Source organism: Lepidochelys olivacea (genome assembly GCF_965140295.1).
Source record: "Lepidochelys olivacea isolate rLepOli2 genome assembly, chromosome: 15".
Taxonomy (NCBI): domain Eukaryota; kingdom Metazoa; phylum Chordata; order Testudines; family Cheloniidae; genus Lepidochelys; species Lepidochelys olivacea.
The window spans coordinates 20900830-20925001 of record NC_140425.1 but is presented as its reverse complement, the minus strand read 5'-3'; positions in this window follow the sequence as shown (position 1 = coordinate 20925001).

Here is a 24172-nt window from a genome sequence, read left to right as displayed (position 1 = left end):
AGAGACTTGAGACAGGTATTAGTGCCTGGTGGTGTAGGCCCCTTTGTGAGGGCCTGAAGCACCAATTGCACCTCTGTCTCTCTCCACTGTGGAATGTCAGAGCTAATTTTGGGTCTATTAAGAGTTTTGTTACAGGTACTGTGCTGAATTCACTTCAGCCTTATAGTGCACCAGCACTAAGGCTACCACTACTATGAGCTGAAATCACTGAGCACTGTGTCAAGTAGTGGGGAGCCGGAAGATCTAGTGTGCAGTGGAGCCGGTCGTGAGACAGCGGTTTGTTCGTGAGACGGCGAGCTGAGCGGAGCCGGTCGTGAGACAGCGGTGTGTTCGTGAGACGGCGAGCTGAGCGGAGCCGGTCGTGAGACAGCGGTGTGTTCGTGAGACGGCGAGCTGAGCGGAGCCGGTCGTGAGACAGCAGTGTGTTCGTGAGACGGCGAGCTGAGCGGAGCCGGTCGTGAGACAGCGGTGTGTTCGTGAGACGGTGAGCTGAGCGGAGCGGAGCCGGTCGTGGTGGAGCGGAGCAGAGCCCTGTGGGGCAGTCAGCTTCAGGACACGTAAGGTGCCCCTTACCTCTTTCCCCCACACCCAGGCACATTTTAGCCAGATTGGGGAGTAACACTCTGCAGGTGAACTTTTGAACTCCGGGGCTGGACTTTTTTTGGACTTTGGGTGATTTGTGGATTGCTGGACTCAAGAGACGTTTGGGTTCTGGGACTCAAGAGCCTGAGGGAAAGGATGTGGCCCAATTTTTCTGGGGTGGGTCAGTGTTCATGGTTTGGTTAATGAACACTAGTTGTGGTGTTTCCCCAATTTAATGCTGATGTTGTTTGCCTCATGTTATTAAAGATTCTCTACTACACCAAGACTCTGTGCTTGCGAGAGGGGAAGTATTGCCTCCTTGAGGCGCCCAGGGGGTGTGTAAGATTTTCCCAGGTCACTGGGTGGGGGCTCGAGCCAGTTTTGCATTTGCTTTAATGAGAGGGAACCCCTGTGTACTGAACCCGGCGCTTGCTGCTATCAACTTGGCCTGGCAGAAGGGTTACATTAACTTCTCACTTAACCAGGATTCTTCACTCGCAGGAGTGTTGCTCTGAATCAGACTTGGGTGAAATCCAGGTCAAAAATGGAATCAGCTGGGGTCAAATCTAAAAGGAGGTTGTAGCAAGAAAATGTTTTGTTTTGGCTGAGCCGAGCCATGGAAATATAATAGAGTACACATATAATAGGGTGAGAGAGAGAGAGAGCAAATCACACGACAGATGTTAGTCATGTCATGTAAGGCACTACCGGAAAGTCCTCAGTTACTATGGTGATGGGGGTAGTATAAGAACCTATATAGAACACATATACACATACACATACAAATGAACACACATATGTGATTTAAGGCTGATTTTCGTCCATTATAATTAATACCAAATGAATTTACAGGGGGTCCTGCCTAAATCCCTGATCTTAACCACAAAACTTCTGAATGTTCAAATTCTGCGTCCAGAATTAATTCAGAATTTCACAGATTGCCTCTACCTTTATAACTGGCTGAATCAAAATCTTGGATCCAAACACCCCAAATCTCAGAATTTGGGTCTTTCAAATGTTGGCTCCAAATACTGTGGCTTGAGCCCTTCTCCAGGAATAATATTGCAAGTATTTTTTCTATATTATATTACAGGAGCCTTTTCAGATGGAGCCTATCTTATGATATTGGATGATAGGCTAGCAATGCAAATACAGCACAATGTCCCTGCTAAAAGAACACCCTGTATAACACGTCAGCTTTTCAACATTTAAAGAAATGAAAATGTCAGTTGCCTTTGGACATCTCATTGGGACAGGACTTTCTGAAGCTTTTTCACTTCAACTGTTTGGCACTTAATTATTACTTTTCAGTTTTCCAGCACTCCTGTGTGTGAAGTTGACATGGAGTAATCTGAAGCAGAATGACTCAGGAGAGAGATTTGGACATGTTTCCCTTTTCTTTCTTATGCTGAACGATAATGCTGGCACAAGGTCACACAGGGAGTCTGTATCAGAGCAAGGAATTGAATATCAACCTCATGCCTTAACCACAAGGCCCACCTTCCTCCCTAGGGTAAGCAAGACTTAGGACTTTAAAACAAGTCAAATGAGGCAGATGGGAATCTATAATCTTCCACATTTTATTTTGTCTTTCTTGGCATCCTTTATACCTGTGAGATTTGTTTTTCCTGTTTATTTCCTTGGAACTGCAATAAAAATTGGAAGGTGGAGTGTGGGGGACTGCTTCGTGGCATTTTTAAAGGAAGAAAAATCCACTGCCCTGAATGTGCCAGGGGAATGGGAGGAAACAATGCTTTTCAGAAGGAAAGGAAATAGCTTTCGTTGAAGTTGAGAACTAGAAGTCCCTGCTTAAAGTCTGGAATAGGCGATAAATAAAGTTAATGGTATATTTCATATGGCAAGGCATTAAAAGATGTAGACTTGAAATGTGAGGATTCCTATGCAGTTTCATATGGCATCCACATTATTACTAGCTAGTTCATAATTATTCATGGGCACAATGAATGTCAAGGGCAGAAGACAGATTAGCCACTTTAATAGTGCCATCTTAATTTGTAACCAGTATCAGACAGAACTTTGCCTTCAAGCAGACTTTTCTCCCACCTCGCTAGCCTAGAGATGTGTTGGTAGCCAAGTGCAGTCCTGCTTCCATCTCCAAGAGGAGCTGCTCAGATTTCCCAGGGCCTGACTGATTAGAAAGCAAGTAGATTGGCACCTAAGTGATTACCTGGCAAAAACTGTCCTGACAATGGGGCAACCACAATTCCGTGGGTCAAACAGGGACTTCAGGTCAGGGGAGGGGTGGCATGGTACTGAGGTGTATTGAGCTTGTGTGAGTGAGGTTGGAATGAGATGGTGGAGGGACCTTGTCATCTATGTGTCGGAGCTGTGAAGCAAAGAGGCTGGAAGAAAGGAGTGTCCTATATGTAAATAAGGATTAGAAAGAAGTAAAAGCAAGCAGGAAACAAACCCAAGCCCCGGTTCTGAGGTTCAGCCACAGTTAATATTGAACAATGATTGTACCTGCTTTTAACATTTGCTGAGCTGCTTATTAAGAAGGTCCTAATAGAGATCGTTTGAGTGATCAGCGTGCTGAGGAGCTATTTAGGAAATGCTGCTGTCTACAGAATGCTCTTCTTCAGCTTCATTGCTTCACAAAGGCTCTACTCATACTTAAGAAATGCATTTCTCAAAGCAGTTTGAATGTTTATCATGTGCTTTTGGTGCTACACCAGGGCAGTTTGCGCACACTGTCTCCTATATATTGTAGGTGTGCAACAACCATTCTCTATCATTGGGATGATTATTAATTTTACTGTGGCGTAGAGCCCAAAGGACCCCTTGAGCTGGGCACTGTGCAGACACGTAGGCAGAGAAGATTCCTGCCCCAGGCAGCTCACAATCTAATTTCAACCAAGTGGTAACAAACGCTAAGCGGGAAGAGGCCTGGGGAAGGGAGACCAAGGGAACCATAACCATAAGATCATGCAGTTGCATAGTAGCTGTGTGCACAACTCGATGGGTCTAAATCATTTGAATTCTCTTTTCTTTTATAAATTCCAGCTAAAGCCAACGACTGCTCAGCCCAACAAAGTCCTTGTTAATTGGCCAAAGCCTGATAGGTATGTAATACGGGGCCTTTGTTAGTACCCCTTGTGGCAAGATGAGGAATTACACCAATCTCCCATGCCTCCCACCCCCCTTATGTCACCACACCCAATTCACCATTTGTCAAGTCCCCATTATGACCCCTGGCCAGCTCCTCAGTGATCTCTGTCCCCTTCAGGATGGTGGGGAGTCAGACATTCCATGGTATTAGGAGGAGATAATCTGCCCTAGGCAGGGTGACCAGACAGCAAATGTGAAAAATCGGGACAGAGGGTGCGGGGGTAATAGGAGCCTATATAAGAAAAAGACCCAAAAATCCATCCCTATAAAATTGGGACATTTGGTCACCCTAGCGCTAGTTCTCCTGGGTTAAAGGCCTTCTCCAAAAGCACCTGGCTAGAGTAGAGGAGTAGGGAACCCAGACCCACCCACTCCTCTGGGTTCCAGCTCAGGGCCCTCGTTTGGAACAGCCGGAGGCTGTCCTTCTCGGTCCCTCAGCTACTCTCCCCTATATGCTTCCCCAGCCTCTTATCCTGTTTCTCCCTCTTTGGAGTGCCATGACAAGTTGTCAGAGTGGATGGAGGACTTGAGCAGAATACTTTAAGGAAAAAGCTGCTTTAGATTTTATGTGCCCAAGTGGTGCAGCGGATATTGCTGAACTGCTAGGTTACCTTGTCCTATATCATCAGATCCTATAAGCTATCTCACAGTTAGTTTGGCAAAATAATCCTGTGCTCTATTCTGAGCTATCCCAATTTTACTCAGTAGAGTCATGATATGACAGCTGGTGATATATCACTGGGAACCATGACTCACAGTCTAACTATGTCACCACAGCCCTTTGAAATGATGTTACTATTCTTGGGTCATATTCTAAAAGCCCTTTTAATCTCCACTGCAGCTAAACAAGAATTGGGTTCTCTGTTCTTTCTAAGCACTGTCCCATTGCCAACATGTATTTCTTATTTAAGTTCGTGGGGCATTTTGTTGCCTCTCCAGCTGAATCTTGCCTTTCCATAAACTTATTTTACAAGCCTTCCCATCTGTTTCTGAGCTCTGTGTGTGAATGCTGTGGATGTATAAAGCCACAGACAGAGGAAGAGAGAGAGAGAGAAATGTGTATACGTGTATATGTTTATCTCCTGCACAGCACATAGATGCAGCCTGCCAAGATGTGCCGTGACAGTGTAGTAAAATACAATTCTGAATCTTCTTCACTATTGAGCCTTCTCAGTATTATGGATGTATTTAATATTTATGACCATGATGAATTATACTGATGGCGTGGCTTCCCATTATTGAATCAGAGCCAGCAATATGTGTCTCTCTCGGGGGCTTTACGCAGACTGTTTTGGGTTATGAGCTCTTTGTGTGCATTAAGACTCCATCTTGGGCCCATTACTATTCTGGCTTTTTATGTTAATAGTAAAGTAGACTATTAGCATCACATTCCTTCTCATCTGTTTGCCAGTAACATGTAACTAGAGTGCTCTCTGCATCTGAATATTGCTGAATGGGGACTCTCAATCTGCTGTCTAACCCTCCTGGTTAACTTTAGTACATCAGGGAGATGCACCTTGCACAGTTAAATATCAGTAAACCAAAGGTGAATACTAATTTGGTTTTGGCTGGGGGCAAAACAAGCCCCACTGAGATCACTAAATAACAAAAAGCCATCTACTTTCTCATTACTGCTCGTCTGCAGGGTCCTTGCAGCTAGCTGTCGCCAAAGCCTGGAGTTTGGATGCCATGATCCTGTTCATCACATGCATGAGCACATCATTTGAATTTAAATAGATGGAAGTCTAACAAGCTGAGACTTAAAATCTAGCCTAGAGACCACGCAGGCGTGTGCTGATACAACCAATATGCGGGATGGGAGAATATGGGCTAATCTTAGACTCTTTCAGTGCCTCAGCACAATAGGGTTAGTTACGGAGTTCAGCCCCCAGATGTTTTCTACTCAAGGCAGTGCTCTTGGACCTTGACAAACCTGCCTTCTGGCTGATCCCATGCTCATGATGCTGGTCCCTGCCTGCCTTTTGCTGAGGGTTTGATGGTGGTGGCAATGAGAATCTTTCCTAGAAGTCAGAGGACTCCTGCTTCAGGTAGATGTCTGAAAACAGGGATCCTCCTACTGTGAGGTCTGGAACCAACCTAATCAGAGGTTGCTCACAAACACTGATAAGTGCCACCCATATGTGAGGACAAAAATGCACAGTGACCCAACAGAATCCATGCTCTCCAGAATAGGCCAGAGTTCCTAGCCCCTCTTTGGTGACACGACGATTTGAGCAACACTGCTGTTATAGTATGTGCTAATAAACGGCGTAGGCTGCACCCTACCACTGCTTCCGAGAAGCATGTTTCTCAAAGATCTTTTACTTCTATACCTAGGCAGACATGGTCATTCAATACAGCATGCTGCTTAAGGGGCTGAGCGCCCATTTGGGCTCAGCTCCTCTGTGCTCACACATGCTACACTGGACTGGCCTATAGCGTAAGAGAGCCAGTCTGTCTGTAGGACAATGACGCATCAGTCTGAATCGGAGGACATCAAGGCACCTCTAGACCTTTTCGTACTCACTATTGTTGGGCAAATAATGGTCACTGCAAGGAGACCCGGGGAAAAGGGCACTGGAAGGAAAAATCCCACTTCTTACAACTGCACCTCTCAACTGAGTTGCCTTGTGCTCTGCTCCTCCAGACACGTTTTCCTAGATACCCGTCTGGTGCTGCTGAGCCCAGTCACTTCGGGTGACAGTCTGCTCATGTGCAACCCTATCAGCTAGGCCGTGGTATTCCCTGCAGGTCAGAGAAGGCTGTCTGGATGCAGCAGGAAGAGCAGAGCTGACAGAAAAAGCAGGATAAAGGGAGCAATTCATTTAGTGGCATCACCCTGAATGTAAAAGTCAGGACACACCTGAAGAAAAAGGGAGGAGGGAAAGGAGAAGTGAGGACAGAGGGACTTTTTTTTCTTTTAACAAATTAAATAAAAAATCTAAAAAGACTACAGTTTGCATAATTTAACACTTCCCTAAACTTGGGACATGCATAATTAATATCAAACAACATGCTAATCACCTCGTAATGTGAACAGAGAGGTAACCAATCCTCAGTTTATGTATAAGTAACAAGATGGAAGCCCGCTGAGTGCTGTATAAGAGGTTTTTTTTCTTCTTCCATTTGTGTGTCTCAGCATGATGGTAAAGCATGGCTTATGCAGGAAACCTAATCTTTTATTTATGTTAAGCCTTGAACTGAAACATTTTGTTTCCTCTGCACTTTAGTAGAAATATGTAACACACACACACAACCATGACATGTTCAGTCAGGACATTGTAAGGACAAGTCCCCTGCTAATGGTCTGGGAGGGACTGGGTAGATGACAATATAGGTGTAATATAATGTTAACCTGGGAGTGACGGTTAATTCCTGTGACTAAATGTTAGAATTGGGTGGATACTAGGTTTTTCATTTCATAGGATATTCTGCAGTGATTTTTTAACATTCTGAAATGGAACACAACCAAGAAATTTTGAAATTTCCCACAAAATTAAATTCCAATTTTTATTTTTATTTTTTGCTTTATGTGGGTCAATTTAAATGGTTCATTTTGATAAAAAAAAGTTTCCAGTTTTGACTAATTTACACTTAAAATTTTGGTCCAATTTTGACTATTTTAAACTTCCAAAAAATATATTAAAACAAATTAATTCCTTTCCAAAAAGTTGTTTCAAAATGAAAAATCAAAACATTCTATTCCACAAAGTGTGAAAAAGGAAGATGTCAATATTAGTAAGCACTTGATTTAGGTTTTTTATGTAAAGACTATTTTGCCCAAAATAGCATGTTTCGATGAAAATTTCCAGCCAGCTCTACTAAACTTTTGGGCCCGATTCTCCTCCTACTCGCATGGCTGTAAATCAGGAGCACCACCACTGAAGTCCGTGGAGTTACTCAAGGGTAAAAGCAAAGGGAGTGAGAGAAGATTGAAGACCTAGCTTGCAGAAGCCTGAGCAGCCTCAGTCTGAGCAGTGTGCTTATGTAGTCTATAGGCGTGCTCTGCCTCCTCCCTCTCCTACCTGGCATTTCGGTGCTTCATATGACCGAACTATGCCCCTGGTAGAGTTGAAGGTCTTGGTTTTGAACTCCCTAAATGCCCCAGAAACCTTTGAGACTCTCTCTGCACTCAGGCCATAGTGCTGCTGAGCTCAGCAGGGACACTCAAGTATTGATAGCCCAGTATAAAAAGAGAGATGGCTGCAGCAGGGCATACTCTCCAAGGGTCCCTCTTCTTTGGAATGGTCTTCCCTCATTCCCAGTCCTTAACAGCCCATGATTCTCCAGACATGTATCATAGCCCCTCTTTTTGGGTGGACATTGGCCGAGGCCTGAGGCAGTGAAGGATGTGATATGAGAGTTTTAAGCTGTGCTGACCTGCTGATTTGATAAGTGTGGCAGGACAGGGGAAGTGCTGCTGTTTTGGATGACTTGTCGGACCATATTTTGAAATGCCTGCCGAAGGTGCCACTGGTGTGAGGTTGGGTTCCTTAGGATGCCACTCCAAAGGAACAAACAGAACATCCCATTTATTTCAGAGCTATAAGGTGTCAAAGGATCGCTCACATCCACCTGCACATACGGCAAATCAAAGTATCTGAAGGAAACGTGCTTGCTTGAATAGGTTGTTGTATTCCAGGGTGATGGTCCAACACCCTGCACCTCACAACATTGTTATCAGAAGAATGGCTGCGCGACTAGTACTCTGAGCCCAGCATGGCAAGGGATGGGCTCCTGATTCTGATCCTGGCATTGCCAATGACTCCTCCTGTCAGCTATTGTGTGTATCTCAAGGATCCACAGCTGTAAAATGGGGATAATATTCACAATATAACAGTGTGCCCCTTCTACCTATATACCTGTCATCAATGGCCAGAAGCTATGGTGAGTGGTGCCTTAGCAATGCCTCAATAGCTGGCATGTATCTAGGTATCTCCACCAACTTTACGATGCCACCTGGGGCCATGACGATGGATGTGAAAAGGCTGCAAAGAAGATAAGCATCTGGTATGGTAACACCCATTGTTTCATGTTTTCTGTGTTTATAAATCTCCCCACTGTATTTTCCACTGAATGCATCCGATGAAGCGGGCTGTAGCCCACGACAGCTCATGCTCAAATAAATTGGTTAGTCTCTAAGGTGCCACAAGTCCTCCTTTTCTTTTTGCGGATACAGACTAACACGGCTGCTACTCTGAAACCTGTCATCTGGTATTGTCACATATCCAAATCCCGAGGACCTCCTTTCTGAGTCACTCAGGACCTTGCAAGGGAGTTTGTCTGAACGAAGTCTGAGTAAGGACTCCAGCATTAGACCCACAGGAGAAAATGATCTGTTGGCAGAACTCGACTGACATCAGTGGAGCTACGCTAGTAACGAATGTGCTTTGGACCATAAGTGTAGAAACCCCCAGCAGTGACGTAAGACTATTCCCCCAAACCCAGATATTTTGCCTCTGGATATTGGGGTGGTGTAGCAGCTGTTGAACCTCCCAAAATAGAGCCTTGCTGCTTGATGTAAGGAAAAGGGAGTTGAGATGGGCAGGTACAGAAAGGAAGGACTGTGCCGAGCAGAGAAAGAAAATTGGGTGAGAGATGTTGAGAAAGTAATACAGTGTGATAACGAATCAGGGAAAGCAAAGCAGGAAACAGAGTAATAGCCGTGTTAGTCTGTATTCGCAAAAAGAAAAGGAGTACTTGTGGCACTCTAAGTCTCTAAGGTGCCACAAGTACTCCTTTTCTTTTTCCAAAGCAGGAAAGGAATGGTAGAGGCAGAGAAACAGACACATTTGCTGTGTTCTTCTGAGCAGGCAGCATATTGGAATTTACAGGGATCCTAACAAAGGCCATGATCATGTGTCTATTAAAATCAGTGGCAAAACTCCCTTTGACTTCAGTGAGAGCAAGGCCAGTCTCGAAAAGAGCTGCATTCTTGTGATTTTCATTATGCCACCTGTTCCCAAGACAAAGCAGATGGGCTGACAAGTAGGTAGTAGGTGTGGTAGGAAGGTGTGGTGGTGAATCCATAAGCAGCTTGCTGTGTACACATATTTGCAGTCCAGACTTTAGCTAGCACAGTAAGTTCAATTTTTGCCTATCAGCCTTGTCAGAGATGCCTGCTCTAATTAAAAAGTTGCTCCTAAATGATTTGTTTGGCATTTATTACTGCATGTTGTGCTAGACCAGGGCACTACTGATGTGGTTTGGTGTATACTGGGTAACAACCATGATTCTAAGGTCACAAAAGCAGATTTAGTTTTTTTCTTCCCAAAACTGTTATTTAAAAATAAAAAAACAAATATTTTTAACCTTACTCTGTTCAGGCCAGCTATGTCCAATAGTGTATGCTGGCCAGGTAATTAAGAAATGGCCAATATAAATAGCCATGAGTCATTCTGCATAATCTTGAACCTATTCCAACAATGTGGGCTTGATAGTTTGACATGAACTTCAGTGTTACTGGGTTTCCATTCCATGTGGGAGAGACTGTGGGGAAAACTACAGGACCCCAAAGCGGGAGAAATATTGAACAGAAAAAAGAAAAATAATGGAGCAGTGAGAAAAACAAACAGTCTATGAAACAAAGGAACAGGGATGAGACTTCATTGCTAATGTTATTCAGCTAGCTTTGATCTAGCTAGATCAAAGTTAGCTTGAGTGTGTCTACACATGCCACAACCACACCTCCCAACTGCATGTAGACATCCCCTAGTACTGCACATTGTAGTCTAGGAAAATATACATAATGAACCAGCCTCAGCTCAGCTAATGTCCCTTCACCCAGCTCTGGCGATACAAAGAGACTGTAAAGCCAGGTTAACGCACTACCTGGAGATTCTCCTTGTGTACAGAGAATCCCTGGGTGGCATAGAACAGGTGTAGTGGCTCGAACCACCCATGGAAAAAAGGGTATGTGACTGAAGCATCTTTGTACCCTTGCAATCCCTGGCGCTTATAGAAGCCCTTCTAAGCAGCGCAGAGAGTTGAAACAACCCCAGACAAAGACATTGCATTCCTTTCTTCCAATCTTGCACTCTGTACAGTCTGGATGGATCCAAGTCTGGGCCAGTATGTTTACATTGAAAACATATTCGTTTTGTTCAGATTGAATCATCTTGAGACAAAACAGAGGTTTACAGGACCAGGAAAAACAGGATCTCAAACTAGTTTTGCAAAAGTCAAATTAGAGAGTTTTGGAAAAACTTTGAACAGAATGGTGTTTGCACATCCTTGGTTATACTGGGCCATGCGTCTAAAGTAAGACACTCAAATAAGAAAGAGGACAGTGGACTGGTTTGAACTCCAGCTTCCTGCTTAGACGATGCTATTTCCAAGTGTCAGAGCTCTCTACCTGCAGGCAACAGGGAAGCATAAAAGAGAGATCAGAAAGTGCAGGAAAAAGCACAGTGACTCTGTGTGTGTGTGTGAATGAGAGAGAGAGATGGATTATATAGAGTGAAATAGGAGCAGGTTATTATGTTTCTGGACAGTGAAATTCATCTTTAAGCCAGATAAAGTACAGTTTGGCTACGAGTCTGAGCTGTGATATCCAGGAAGTTTATCTGGCCAATGCTAAAAGGAAATCCTTTGAGCAGATAACTTGGAAGCACCCTTGTGCCTGTGCTTGCATTTCATCATGCCATGCTAATCAGGATGTTATTTAGACTGGTGGCAAAAGTACCATGTAGAGAAAACATTCAGCCTTGAATCTCAGCACTCCCCTGCTAATCAATATTAAAAATCTATTCAGCAAAGCCTGCCAATTTCTGCACAGGGATCTCTAGAAACTAAGGTTTTGATTCTCATCTACACAAAGGATACTTTACACTGCCCTGGCATTGAGGTAGTGCCTCGGAGTGGGCATAAACTACATTTACGTTCATGTTACGGCCTGTTGACACTGTCAGTGTGATGCAAAGCATAAAGGAGAGTATTAATCTCTGCTCTATTCCTCTCCCTGTAGAATGCCCAACACATCCTACCTTTCAAGTGTACCACGGTACAAAAGCATAGCAGGGCAGACACAGGGCCACAAAGTACCATAATTCTTTGAGAAACCATACTCCTCAACCCCACTGCACTGGCCACTCAGCTCTGCAGAGGCTGCAGAGGAGAAGCTAGTTGATTATTGGATTTCTCAAAAAATTGCAGAAGGTTTTTCGATAGATTTCCTACTGTTTCTTTTTACCCATTTTTGTGCCCCTGCTGTGTTTCTGCAAAACACTGTGAATACTGCAAGCCATCCGGCAAAAAAATATGCAATGCTGCCTGATTTCACAGCAGAATCCATTTAGCTCCGAACTGTCCCGTTTTCCCCAGGGCTGGTTCCGGCCTAGTGGAAAAGTGGGACCAATTTGAAATTCACAACATGAAAAAGTGTTCACAATTCAAATTGCACGGGACGAAATCCACCCCTGTGCAGGAGAACAGAACAAAGCCTGTGCATTGCCTGTACATGTAAAGTCTCAGACCTGATCTGCAAACCACTAGTTAACTATCTATAAGATCTGGGGTGCAGGCATTTAACCTTACATCTCTTTAGAAACTGGGAAAGATTGATCCCTTCCAATTAAATGTAGGATGAATCATTAAAGATCAATGGTCTCCAGTTTAATTTCTACCACGAAAACTGTTGCTCTTTGCAGAGACAGAGAAGAAAATATAGAAAAGCTGAAAAGCTGGGAAGGAAAATAAGCTTTATATATATATAAAAATTATTTCAAAAGGAATTTTACATGGTCCAACACCAGGACTGAATTTGGTTCTATGAGTTTAATAGGAAAGACTCACAATTTCAAACCACAACTGCTGTGATGCAGGCTATGAATGTCTGTGTGACAGCACCAACATCTAGTGGAGAGATGCAACAACTACATGTTTCGTTTAAATGTCTTGGCTTCCTTGCTATGGCTCTGGATTAGCTGGAACACTGGTGTGATCTGGTCTGAGAAATCCTAGGTGAAAGTGGGATCTGATGGGTTAATCTCTGCGATTCTAAAAAGTCTAAGAACGAATATCAAAGGGTCATTTGATCAGAGTCCTTTCATGTCACACTGAATAGCTCACCTTGATCTGAGTACTCTTGTTAGTAGGTTGTGCACACACACAAGAAGTAAAAAGCCGTAAACAATATGCCTCTAACATTATTATTCTGCAGACAACTTCATAGGAGAGATCCTGTGCTGAACCAACTCCCCTCTCTAGCCACTACTGCTTGATATTCAAAATAATTCGTTCTGTGGTATTCTGGAGATTCATGGACTATATGTGACCACATTGCCAGATAGAGAGAGACTCCTACAGAACACCTCTTCCACACCCTCCAGTCCTTGTTGGCCTGGGTCTCAAAGTGTTTCTTTCCGCCAGCCAGCAGCCAGGGTTCTGCAGAATAAGGGTGGTGCATGGAGACATCACTTGAAATTAAAGGACCTGATGGTGAATCCCAGAGATTCGTAGTCCTAGATACAGCGTTTGTTTAATTCAAAACAGACAGAATTTTAAGTCTAAGAACTAGTCTACATAGTGGGGTACTGCACTGTGTGGGGGTGTGATTTCTAAAGCGCGCTAATGTGTCACACATCAATTGGTCTGCATTAGACCCTGCTGGTGTGCACTAAAAGTCCCCTCGGGCTCTTTAATGTAGCACTGTTTCAAACCGTACTACATTGAAGTGTAGCAGCAGGGTCTACACAGACCAATTACTGTACAGCACACTGTGCGCTTTAGAAATCACACCCGCCGTACAGCGCATTGCCCCACCATGTAGACAGGTCCTAAGTAATTTTGGATTTCCCTTTTTGCCCTCTTCAAGTACAAGCTTCCTAAGGAAGGACTATGAAGAAACATTTTCTAATGGTTGTAGTTATTCCACTGTGCAGTCATTTCCCAACAGAAGAGGTGAAAGCCTCATCCTTTCTGGCATTTAAAACTATGAGGACCTCACTGTTGGGGTAGGGTCCCAACCAGAACCCTAAATCCACATACCCCCTGAACTAGTGGAAGGCTGAGTCTCAGTTTGGAATCCAGATTTAACTGCATGACTTGGACTCATCTCTAACAAAGGGATCTCACAAAACTGGGACTGGGCAACAAAATGGCCGATGAAATTCAATGTTGATCTATGCAGAGTAACGCACCTTGGAAAACACAATCTCAATTATACACACAATATGATGGGGTCTAAATTAGCTGTTGCCACTGAAGAAAAAGATCTTGGAGTCATCATGGACAGTTCTCTGAAAATATCTGCTCAATATGCAACAGCAGTCTAAAAAGCTAACAGAACGTTCGGAATCATTAGGATAATAACACAGAAAATATCATAATGCCATTGTTTAAACCATGGTATGTCCACACCTTGAGCACTGCATGCAGTTGAGGTGGCCCCATCTCAAAACCAATATATCAGAATTGGAAAAAGTACAGAGAAGGGCAACAAAAATGATCAGGGGGATGGAACAGCTTCCACATGAGGAGAGATTGAAAAGACTGGGACTGTTCAGCTTGGAAAAGAGACGACTAAATGGGGAGATGACGGAGGTCTATAAAATCATGACTGGTGGGGAGACAGTGAACAGAGGAATGTTATTTACCCCTTCACATAACACAAGAACCAGGGGTCACCCAATGAAATTAATAGGCAGCAGATTTAAAACAAGCAAAAGGAAATACTCCTTCACACAATCCTATGGAATTATTGTTAGGGGATGTTGTGAAGGCCAAAAGTACAACTGGGTTAAAAAAACAATTAGATACGGTCATGGAGGATTGGTCCATCAATGGCTATTAGCCATTTGGTCAGGGATGCACCCCATGCTCTGGGTGTCCCTGAGCCCCTAACTGCCAGAAGCTGGGAGTGAACAACAGGGGATGGATAATTCGATATTTGCCCTGTTCTGTACATTCCCTGCTGCCTGGGCTTCGACATTGTGCCACCCTGGCATTTGTTTACTGTCATTTGTCCAGACTGTTTTATCCCTTGGGTGTTACACATTGGTCAGGACTTGCCTGAACTGTGATTAAAATCACTTCATAACTAAGGTCTTTCTGAAGATTTTACCCTTGTTTCATGTACTGCATGCTGAGTAATAACATGAAGGGACTCCATGCCTGTAAAACTAAACTGGCTCTTTATGAGGAGAACTATTTACAGAGATATTGTGCAACTGCAGCTAGCATTCCAGCCATGTGCACACAGACTAACTTCCTGGTGCCTCCTCCAAACTCTTCCCTCTTGCAACCTGTGCTCCTCCTTCTAGGCTGCTATAATGCCAAGCGGTTTCCTTGTCTGAAAGAGGGATATGAACTCCTGAGGTTCTCGGCCCAGCTGTCCTACTCACTCACTGCATGACACTGGACAAGTCACATGGGTGCAAAATTTTCAAACTTTTGTTCCTGAAGAAAGACATGTAGAGTCATATCCAGGCACTATAGCACTGTAGCAGATTCTAGGACCCTTCAGATAGAGCAGAGATTGATGTTGGAGAGAAGGTGGATTCCCCTGTACACAGGCTATTTCAGGAGCCTATCCAGTCTCAGTAGAAACTACTTACAAAAATGGTTTTCCTTGAAGAATCCATCTGCCTCTAAAACACGGATCTCAAACTCAAATCACCACAAGGGCCACATGAGGACTAGTACATTGGACTGAGGGCCGCATCACTGACACCTTTTCATACAAAGATACAAAAGCCCCCCTCCCTGCCCTGGCCCTGGCCCTGGCCCTGCCCCCACCCCACCCCTTCCATGAGGCCCCACCCCTGCCTTGCCCCTTCCCACCCCTTCCCCAAAGTCCCCGCCCCAACTCCGCCCCTCCCTGCCCCTATTCCAACCCCTCCCCCAAATCCCTGCCCTGGCCCTGCCTCTTCTCCGCCTCCTCCCCTGAGCACACCACATCCCCGCTCCTCCCCTCTCCCTTCTGGAAAGTCCTAAGCACTGCCAAACAGCTGTTTGGTGGCAGGAAGTGCTGGGAGGCAGGCAGAGGAGCAGGGAAGTGGCACGCTCAGGGGGCAGAGGAGGGGAGCGAGGGGTGAGAGTAGCTATGGCAGGCCACAGGAAATAACTCGGCCCATGGGCTGTGTGTTTGAGACCTCTGCTCTAAAATATCCCAGCCTCTTGGCTGGGATGAATCTGTTAGCGCTTTCATTCTCACTAGACTCTGATTGCCACTGTTCACAGCTACCTACCTAACTCCCAATTCCTGCAAACTAGCACCTTTCAAACTTCCTGTATAGCCTGGATTCATTCTGAAGACACTTCCTCCATCACAGGAAACTTCTCTGTGCATTGCTACACCCCCAATATTGTCTCATTGTTGCAGATGCAAATTAAAAGTCAGGAAGTATAACTGGTGACTACAGTCTACAAGGGTTTGTCTACATGGCAAGTTACTGCACAGCAAGCCTGGCTAGACAAACACTAAGAAAAGCTAAAGGCTGCATAATGGTCACACATTTAGACCATTGCCTCCGGGACAAGCATCTCCTGACTGACACTATGGCTGGAGAGAAGGAGAACTTTTCTGTCCAGTTTAAGCAGGTCATGAGACACCCCAATTAAATAGAATCTTTCACTTCAACCACATAGTCAAGCATCTGGAATTCCACCTGCTACCAAGTGACTGGTTATTCTTGATCAGAACACCCTGGGCCTGATCCTCCATTGCCCTGCAACTTTGCGTAGTCTTTAACATTAGCACAAAGCAGGTGTATAGTTCTACTTTTCTGATTTGTAAATGACTACACAAGAAACAGAGCAATGGAAAGTCAGGCCCCCCTGAGTACAAATAGGACATTCTCCCCAACTGATCACACGTCTTTTGTCTCCTTCCTTATGTGGCTTCAACCAAAGAAATCAGTGCTCAAAAATATTGTTGATTTAAGATAGCCATTTGTCCACTCCTTGAAAAACAAACAAACAAACAAACAAACAAACAAAAAAACATTAAAGAAAGCCCAGACCTTAGTCTGGGCTTATGTTACTTCAAGAATTGATATTCATTAATTTAGAGCCTGAAAGTTGGTTCCAAACTTCTGTGAAACTTACTGAAACCACACTGAAGTTGCTCAGATTTGCCCTGTCACTAACATTAACAATTAACAAGATGAGAGCAAAATCTAAACTATAGGTTCTGAACCTTGGGCCATGACTACCTACCCTCTATTGCTAGATGGGAGGGCTCCTGACGCTTACAAGAGTTGGGGTCCTGACACTTATGCTATGTAAAAGGTTTAGAACCCCTTTCCTAAAAGGTTCTCAAGAGATTGTCTTGCTTGAAACCACTAGATGTCAGACTTGGTCTTTCATCTGAGTTTATTTTTTATCTGTTTTGTCAGTTGCTGCAAAGGATGAAAAACTAAAGCCTCCGTTTTAACTAAAGCCCAGGATCTTAGTTTAACAGTGTGGTTCTGCATGAACATCATGGGTGTGATGTTTATGGGGAAAATGCAGGACAAGCTCTCTCGCTATATGAATGGGAACTGTTCTGCTCACAATTCAGCTGAGGATTGTATCTTCTTAAAAGGAACAATGTCTAGAAGTTTTTGTTAAATATTGATTTTATAGGCTGCATTGTTAAATGCCTTTGGAGAAGCTAGAAAATGACACCTTCCCTTCTTACTGATCTTTTTTGTCCTTTTCCATTTGGCCAAACACAAGGTTGTTGGGCTAAGAACATTTGAACGAGAGAGATTTTTTAGGAAGTTCATGAGGGACATTGTAAATGTCTACTTGAAGCGCATTACAAAATCCTTCACCACAAGGTGCGGCTAAAACCAGAAACCATGGATGCAGATCTTGAACCCCCTAGTCTGTGAATTGGTTTGGATTTTAGGTTATGGTGTGGTTCTGGGGGCCAACTGCAACATTTACATTTCAAACGTTCTCCCTCATCCATCCTTCAAAAAATATCAGGGGGTCTGTCTCTTGGGAGTATGGTTGGTTTTGTAGAAAAGACACTGAGAATGCAAACCAGGAGGTTTGGGTCTAATCTGTAGCTCTGCCATTAATGTGCAGTATGATCTTGGACAAATCACTTAGTCTCACTATTCTACATTGACTCTGTAGCCTAGTGATTAAAGCACTTACCCAGTTGAGGAGAAAGATTTGAACCTAGGTCTCCTGCATCCCAGGTAACTACCCTAACCACCAGCCTATTGGTTATCATGGTACAGGGTCATCAAAAACTATTCAACCAGTTCTTGTTGTGAGGCTAAATATTTGGGAGCCACTCTGCTGTGGTAATGGAAGCCATAGAAGTAGATAGATACAGGCCCCACAACAAAATGCTTTTGCTGTAATCCCAGAGGGGGACATCTCACTCCAGATGACTAAATTTTAGCAGAACTGCACGCACTTCATATTTTCCTGTCTCTTTGATGGGATTGGAAAGTAACACATGCACATTAGAGGTGAGATGTAAGTTCTCATCCCTTCCCACCTAAGATGTCAAAGTTCCCGGTTTCCACTAACATGGACATGGGGAGAAACATTCACTGAGCTCTCCTGAATGCTAATACACAGTACGCTTTGAAGATCAGCAAAGCCTGACTTGTCTGTCACCCTGGACGTTCATTCTAAGCAGACAGATAGTGGGAAGCCTTCTCTGGTGAGTGAAACAACAAGAACGTGAGTTGGCGATGGGCTACATCGGAGAGCGGAGCCTGGGGGAAGTGAAGAAGCAGATGGCCATGACGGATTAAAGGAACAACAGGGATTATCTCATCTATGAAGAGGAAAGAAGCAAGTGGACTCAGAAGGTGCAGTGTAATTCTGGGCATGCCAGGGAGCTGACCATCAGGACATGGAACCTGTGGCGATGGAGAAAGCATCTTAGGGCAAGTCAGCTATTGGCGGGGAGAACCAGAAAGAGGAATTTGTGAGAAGAGAAAATATCAAGGAACATTTTGGCGGGGGAACCTTTGAATATGGATATTTTTCAGATGCCCAGCTCCAGTCTGTGAGTCCACAGGAGGATATATATTTAGGTCCACAACAAATGCAGTGATAGCACAAGGTTGCCTTGGAAAACTGGGTTTAGTCCAGACTGTGACACCATAAAAATCTATCAGAGCAGATAACTTTATTCTCACTTCAGGGCCACACAAAGCCTATTTAAAAATCCACAAAAATTGGAGCACTGACTCATTTGTTTCTCTGTATAGGCAACTCAGAGAAGCCCTTAAATTCTCCAGCTGGGGAGTAAGAGGAAGTCAGGGGCTTGTTCCCCCTTGCCCCTCGCATAGCCAAATAAGAGCTCTGACAATCTAGCCCACAGTGAAGCCTTCAGTTTTTCTCTTCACATAAATATCAAGTGGCAGTGACAGCTGCCATGTATGAGACATGCCATTCTCTTCTTCTCATGAAAGTACCTAGGAGAGAGTACTCTTACTGTAGAAGAAGAATGAGCTAGGCATCTACTACAAGTAAACACCTACATGCATGTTCCATAGATATTCATCTGAATATGAGCTAATTCATTTTGACTGTGTTCATGCAGCTTTAGGTTTATGGCAGGAAAGCTTGTGGTAGCAGTGATGTTTTTTTAAAGGGACTATTCATGAGGAAATATTGAGGGTTTGTAAACAAGGGAATTCATGCTGCAAACTTGATTCTAAGAGTTACACTCATCTAGTCAGGAGACAGAAACATACCATACGGTGTGATCCATGCATCCTAGCAAAAGAGTCTGGTTACTGAATACTTTCAAGGAACAAGCTATAGACAAGAATTATCCATAGAAATATGGGGAATAACAGATAGATTTGAGAAAACCGCAATCTGTTCACAGACATTGAAACAGAAGGAAAAGGGTGACATTCATTAGTTATTCACCCAGCTATAATGATATATTTTATTTCTAGAAACACCTTTCATCCTAAAGCATCTCAAAGCACTTTAAAAACGTTTATATATGATGGAATTGCTCCATTCACTGTTAAATTGCAGCCACCATATAGCTATGGAGCACGGTGGTTATTTAACAGCAGCACTATACAACTTAGGACAGAAGGTAAAGAAGGACACGGGAGAATGTTATTACCACAGTTAGAATGTGTCCAGAACACTCCATTCTCTTGCAAAATTATGTGTTGCTGTAAATATGGCTCACTAAAAAGTTACTGTTGGTAATCTTCATTCAACCATGCCTTATGTATTCAACTGCTCCTTACACAATTATGGATCTTTACAAACAAATAGTAAGATTGTTCTTTCTTTCACTGCAGTGGCTAAGCAAAAAATACAGAAATTCTTATGTTTCAGCATGATCCAGGTTAGGACTAAGTTGTCTGCTCCAGACCTGAGAGCAATGTACATTCAAATGGAGTACTTGGTCTGGGCTTTGCTGGTATGTGTCCAAAAGAGAGAGGAGCCGCCTTCATCGAGATTCATTGTGCAAATGAGTCGTGTACTCTGCTTGGAATAAGGCAAGATTTCCTGAGACAGAAAAGTAATGCCCCAGGGAGTGTAGCATTGCAACACAAAGCTCATATCTGAAGAATGACAAGCCCTGCGAGAGACCTGTTGTGTTCAAATAAAAAATATAGCCAATAAGTGCAAAGTCTCTGACAACTTTTCTACATAAGAAATAGGACAACCCCTCCCTGGAATTCAGGACACTATGTTACACACATTGCATAAGGTTGTTAAAGTGTCCTAGTTCTCCTGCTCCTCTGCCCTGGTAATATACATGGCTGGCACACTGGCAGTATGACAGGCTGATTAAAGGAGTTTTGATTTGTGTCAACAGTAAATTGTAGCTACAATAACTGGGTCCACAACAGGATAATCCTGCATAATGAGAGGCATTTGGGGAATGGGTTTTGGGCAGGTGCTCTTCAGGATTTATAGTCCAAATTTGTATCCTGGGGTAACCCTACAGCTGATTTAAAAAGGGCAATCAATAAACAACGCCGGGCGTGGGGCTGGCCCTCATTTAACAACAAGTCCTCTAAAAATGTCCAGCTAGCATAACATTCCCACTAAACACCAAGCTTCTAACATGCTTAACATAGTGTGTGTGTGGGGGGGGGGTCTTAAGGGAGTTTGAAGTGGTAATGGGCCATGAAGCATATGGCAGCGTACAGCCATATGTACAGGTCTACAAACTGTTGGGATGTGATACAATACAGATAATATCCATGATAAATTATTCACTTAACCAAAAATTGTACATCCACCCTCAACAGCTGGTAAAAGCTGGATCCTTGCCCAGTACATTAAGGAAGTTTGCTTCCTCAAAGCTGTACTGTTCTTTGGGGGATTTGAATTATGCATGTTACCATGAAAGCTAATGCCGTACATATGCATTCGAAGTTATTATTAACCTCATCAGGCAGAGAAGGAGTAGAGAAGGCAGCTGTTTTTCCAGCTAGTGTGCTTAGGATGAGCTACGGACTGGCTGAAATAAAGGATACAAGTGAGGATTTCTTCCCTGGTGGCCCAGCCAGTCCTGCAGCGTGTGGGCTGTCGGCTGATGCTAGTGGTTACGAGTCATCTTTATTTTTCGATGCTAAAAGAATAAAAACACCCTCTAGTTGTTTATTAATATGTTGTACTTGTCTAGTGCCTTGCAGCTGAGATTCTTACAGTGCTTTGCAGACATTGATGAATTAAGCATAGCCCCACCCCTGAGCAATAGGTTTGTTATAGGAAGAGGCATTGAGCCAGATCCTGCTCTGATTTACCCCATTACAGACTGCAGTATGGTTGCATGGGGTGCAGGTCACTGCAGAATTTGGCCTCTTCTGCCACATTCATGTCTGATATAACTTCTCTGGTGACACTGGAGTAACGCCAAGAGTGAACATGAACGAATGCCTCTGCTATATACAATGTTAAGGGCAAGGATGTGTTCTATAAAGTGTGTCATTTAGAAAGCTGGAATGACTTTCTGGGCAGCTTCAGCAGACGACTGTCGTGTTTAACAGATCTTAACTATGGCCCTGATTCAGTAAGGTATTTAATACTTCAGTGGGATTATTAAAGTTAGGCACGTAGTTAAGTACCTTGCTGAATCAGAGCCTGCCTGGGGATGTCCATATCAGGATGGATGAAAACTCTGATTAGCTACAAACACCATCAAATCATGCTGCCCACCATTCAAGACAAGGGCCAGCGATACAGAGAAATGGAAGGCCACCATCTAAGGTTGAAGGCTCTTAGTGGCTGGCTGTAAACCACCAGCCCCTCTCTACGCCAGCTTTCACTTGCCAGTTATATTCTGTTGATGGTTTCCCAGACCGTAAGCTTTCCTTGAATAACATCATGGCATGACAATGTCAGCCACCTTTTCCCGAGGGTTCAAGCCTGCCAGGCTGCAAACTGTGGTATTCAAATTTCATTTGGCCAGGCCTCTTTTGGGCCAAACAGTTTTCCTGGCTGTAGTGAAGTCCTGAAGTTTTAAAACTCCATCTTTCCAGCAGGCTGAATTCTACTGAAGAATACTCAGAAAGTACTGCCTTTCTATAGGGTACTTGAAATGGAAAGGCTCCAAGACTGCAGATACACTGTCTGTAATGAGCACACCTTGCTCCAGCACAGTACACCAAGGGAGGGACTGGGAGGTTAAGGGTAAGTTAATTATCTCATGCTGAATACATAGCTTAGAGCATTGCATCAGTTTTCCCTAACATCACTGGATACTTCAATTTACCCTCAATATTTTGGTTCTGCCAATATACTTACGGATTCACTTCCGATGGGGCTATCTTGGATAGGGGTAGGGATAGCTCAGTGGTCTGAGCATTAGCCTACTAAACCCAGGGTTGTGAGCTCAATCCTTGAGGGGGCCATTTAGGGATCTGGGGCAAAAACTGGGGATTGGTCCTGCTTTGAGCAGGGGGTTGGACTAGATGACCTCCTGAGGTCCCTTCCAACCCTGAGATTCTATGTGACCAACTGATACCTGTCACAGTTCAGGACAAATGCATCTGTATTCCCTCTCCATGGTCCAGCAAGAGCACCCATTTTTAGGCTTCTGGCTCCCAGCTGTCAGTTTTCTTAGGCGGAGACCGTGTCTCTCTCCCTCAAGACCAGGGTTTTTCCAGGCTGCACAGTTCCCTGCTTAAACTCTGATATTTCCAGCAAGCCAGACTGCCTAATCAGGCCATTGTCTGTACTTTGCTCTCTTTTCAGAGGCTATAATTGCCTGCAGTTATAAGTTCCCACACAGCCTTTCCTAAGCAAGCACATTTATTCTTAAAGTACAAAGCATCACAAAGAAAACTCATTAAAAACAATAAAAACCTAGAGACATGCTAATAAGCTCACCAGAGATCACTCCTGCAACTCCAGCAGGGGTTTGGGTAGGAGTCCATCCTTCAAACCTCAGCAAGAGTTTTTTCTGTGGTTATAAATTCATAACAGCTTTCGCTCAGAACAAGCACCCACGTGCATAGGTTAGTCTTTCCTTTATACAGCTGGGGCCTTTGATCTTCAGATGCTGGGAACACATTGTCTGTAGACAACAGTCCCTTCTTCAGAGCGTAGTGTCAAAGCCTGGGTTTGTGCATAACTGGAGGTGTGAATTCACCTCTCCCTGGAGTGGGGAGTGGCAAACCTCTTGCCACTATTTGTTCAATACTCCATTTTTGTCTGGCCTTTTGGTCAACATCATCCTTTGAAGTTCATAACACTTCCCAGGGCTCACAATAATGCACACCCTTTTCAATTAATACAGTGGACTCCAAAGAAACTTAAACTCCATCCAATAAGGTTTTTCAAAGATATTGCAGGAAATTGCCAAATCTGTCACAGTACCAGCTAAGGCCCAATTCTAGAATTAACTCATCTATCGCATCAGCTGTTAGACAGACCAACAATCTTTGAACATGTTGAACTATTTGACTTCTTGGTCTCTTCTTCCAGGATGATAAGCTAATGAAAAGGGGGTTGGGAAGAGATTATGCAGACTGAGGGGAGATTTCGAAAGGCACAGTGGGCAGCGAAGGCAGGCAGCTCTCATTGGAAGTCAATGGGCAGCTAGCTCCCTTTTGTGCTGTGGAGCTACTGATGCTACTCTGCAAGTCAAAACAAAAACAAAAATGTGGTGGTGGGGGAGTCTGGAGATGCAGTTTTAGTCCTCCAGCAGATTTCTTCTGGAGAAACAACCTATTCAGTGGGCCAAATGCCTGCCCTTTAAGGAGCAGTGTGCTCTGAGCACTCAGCACTAGAAAAGAACACAACAGCATGGCCCTTGGCCCAAGGTATTTACAATATAAGGGCTGCGGTGTGGTGCACCTGGCTGGTGCACCTGGTGATAGAGCAAAGAGCCTCATCCTTTCCCCTAGAGGCCCTGAGAGCTGTTAGGGAGGCACAGATGCTAACTACACCCTGGTAGAATCACCTGGGGCGCTAGCCACCTGAAAGGGAGTGGGAAGGGGCAAGCTGAGTGTAAAGTGATGGCCCCTCCCGCTCTACCCTGGACAGCAGCACTGGTGTGGGATTGTATGGAAGGGTG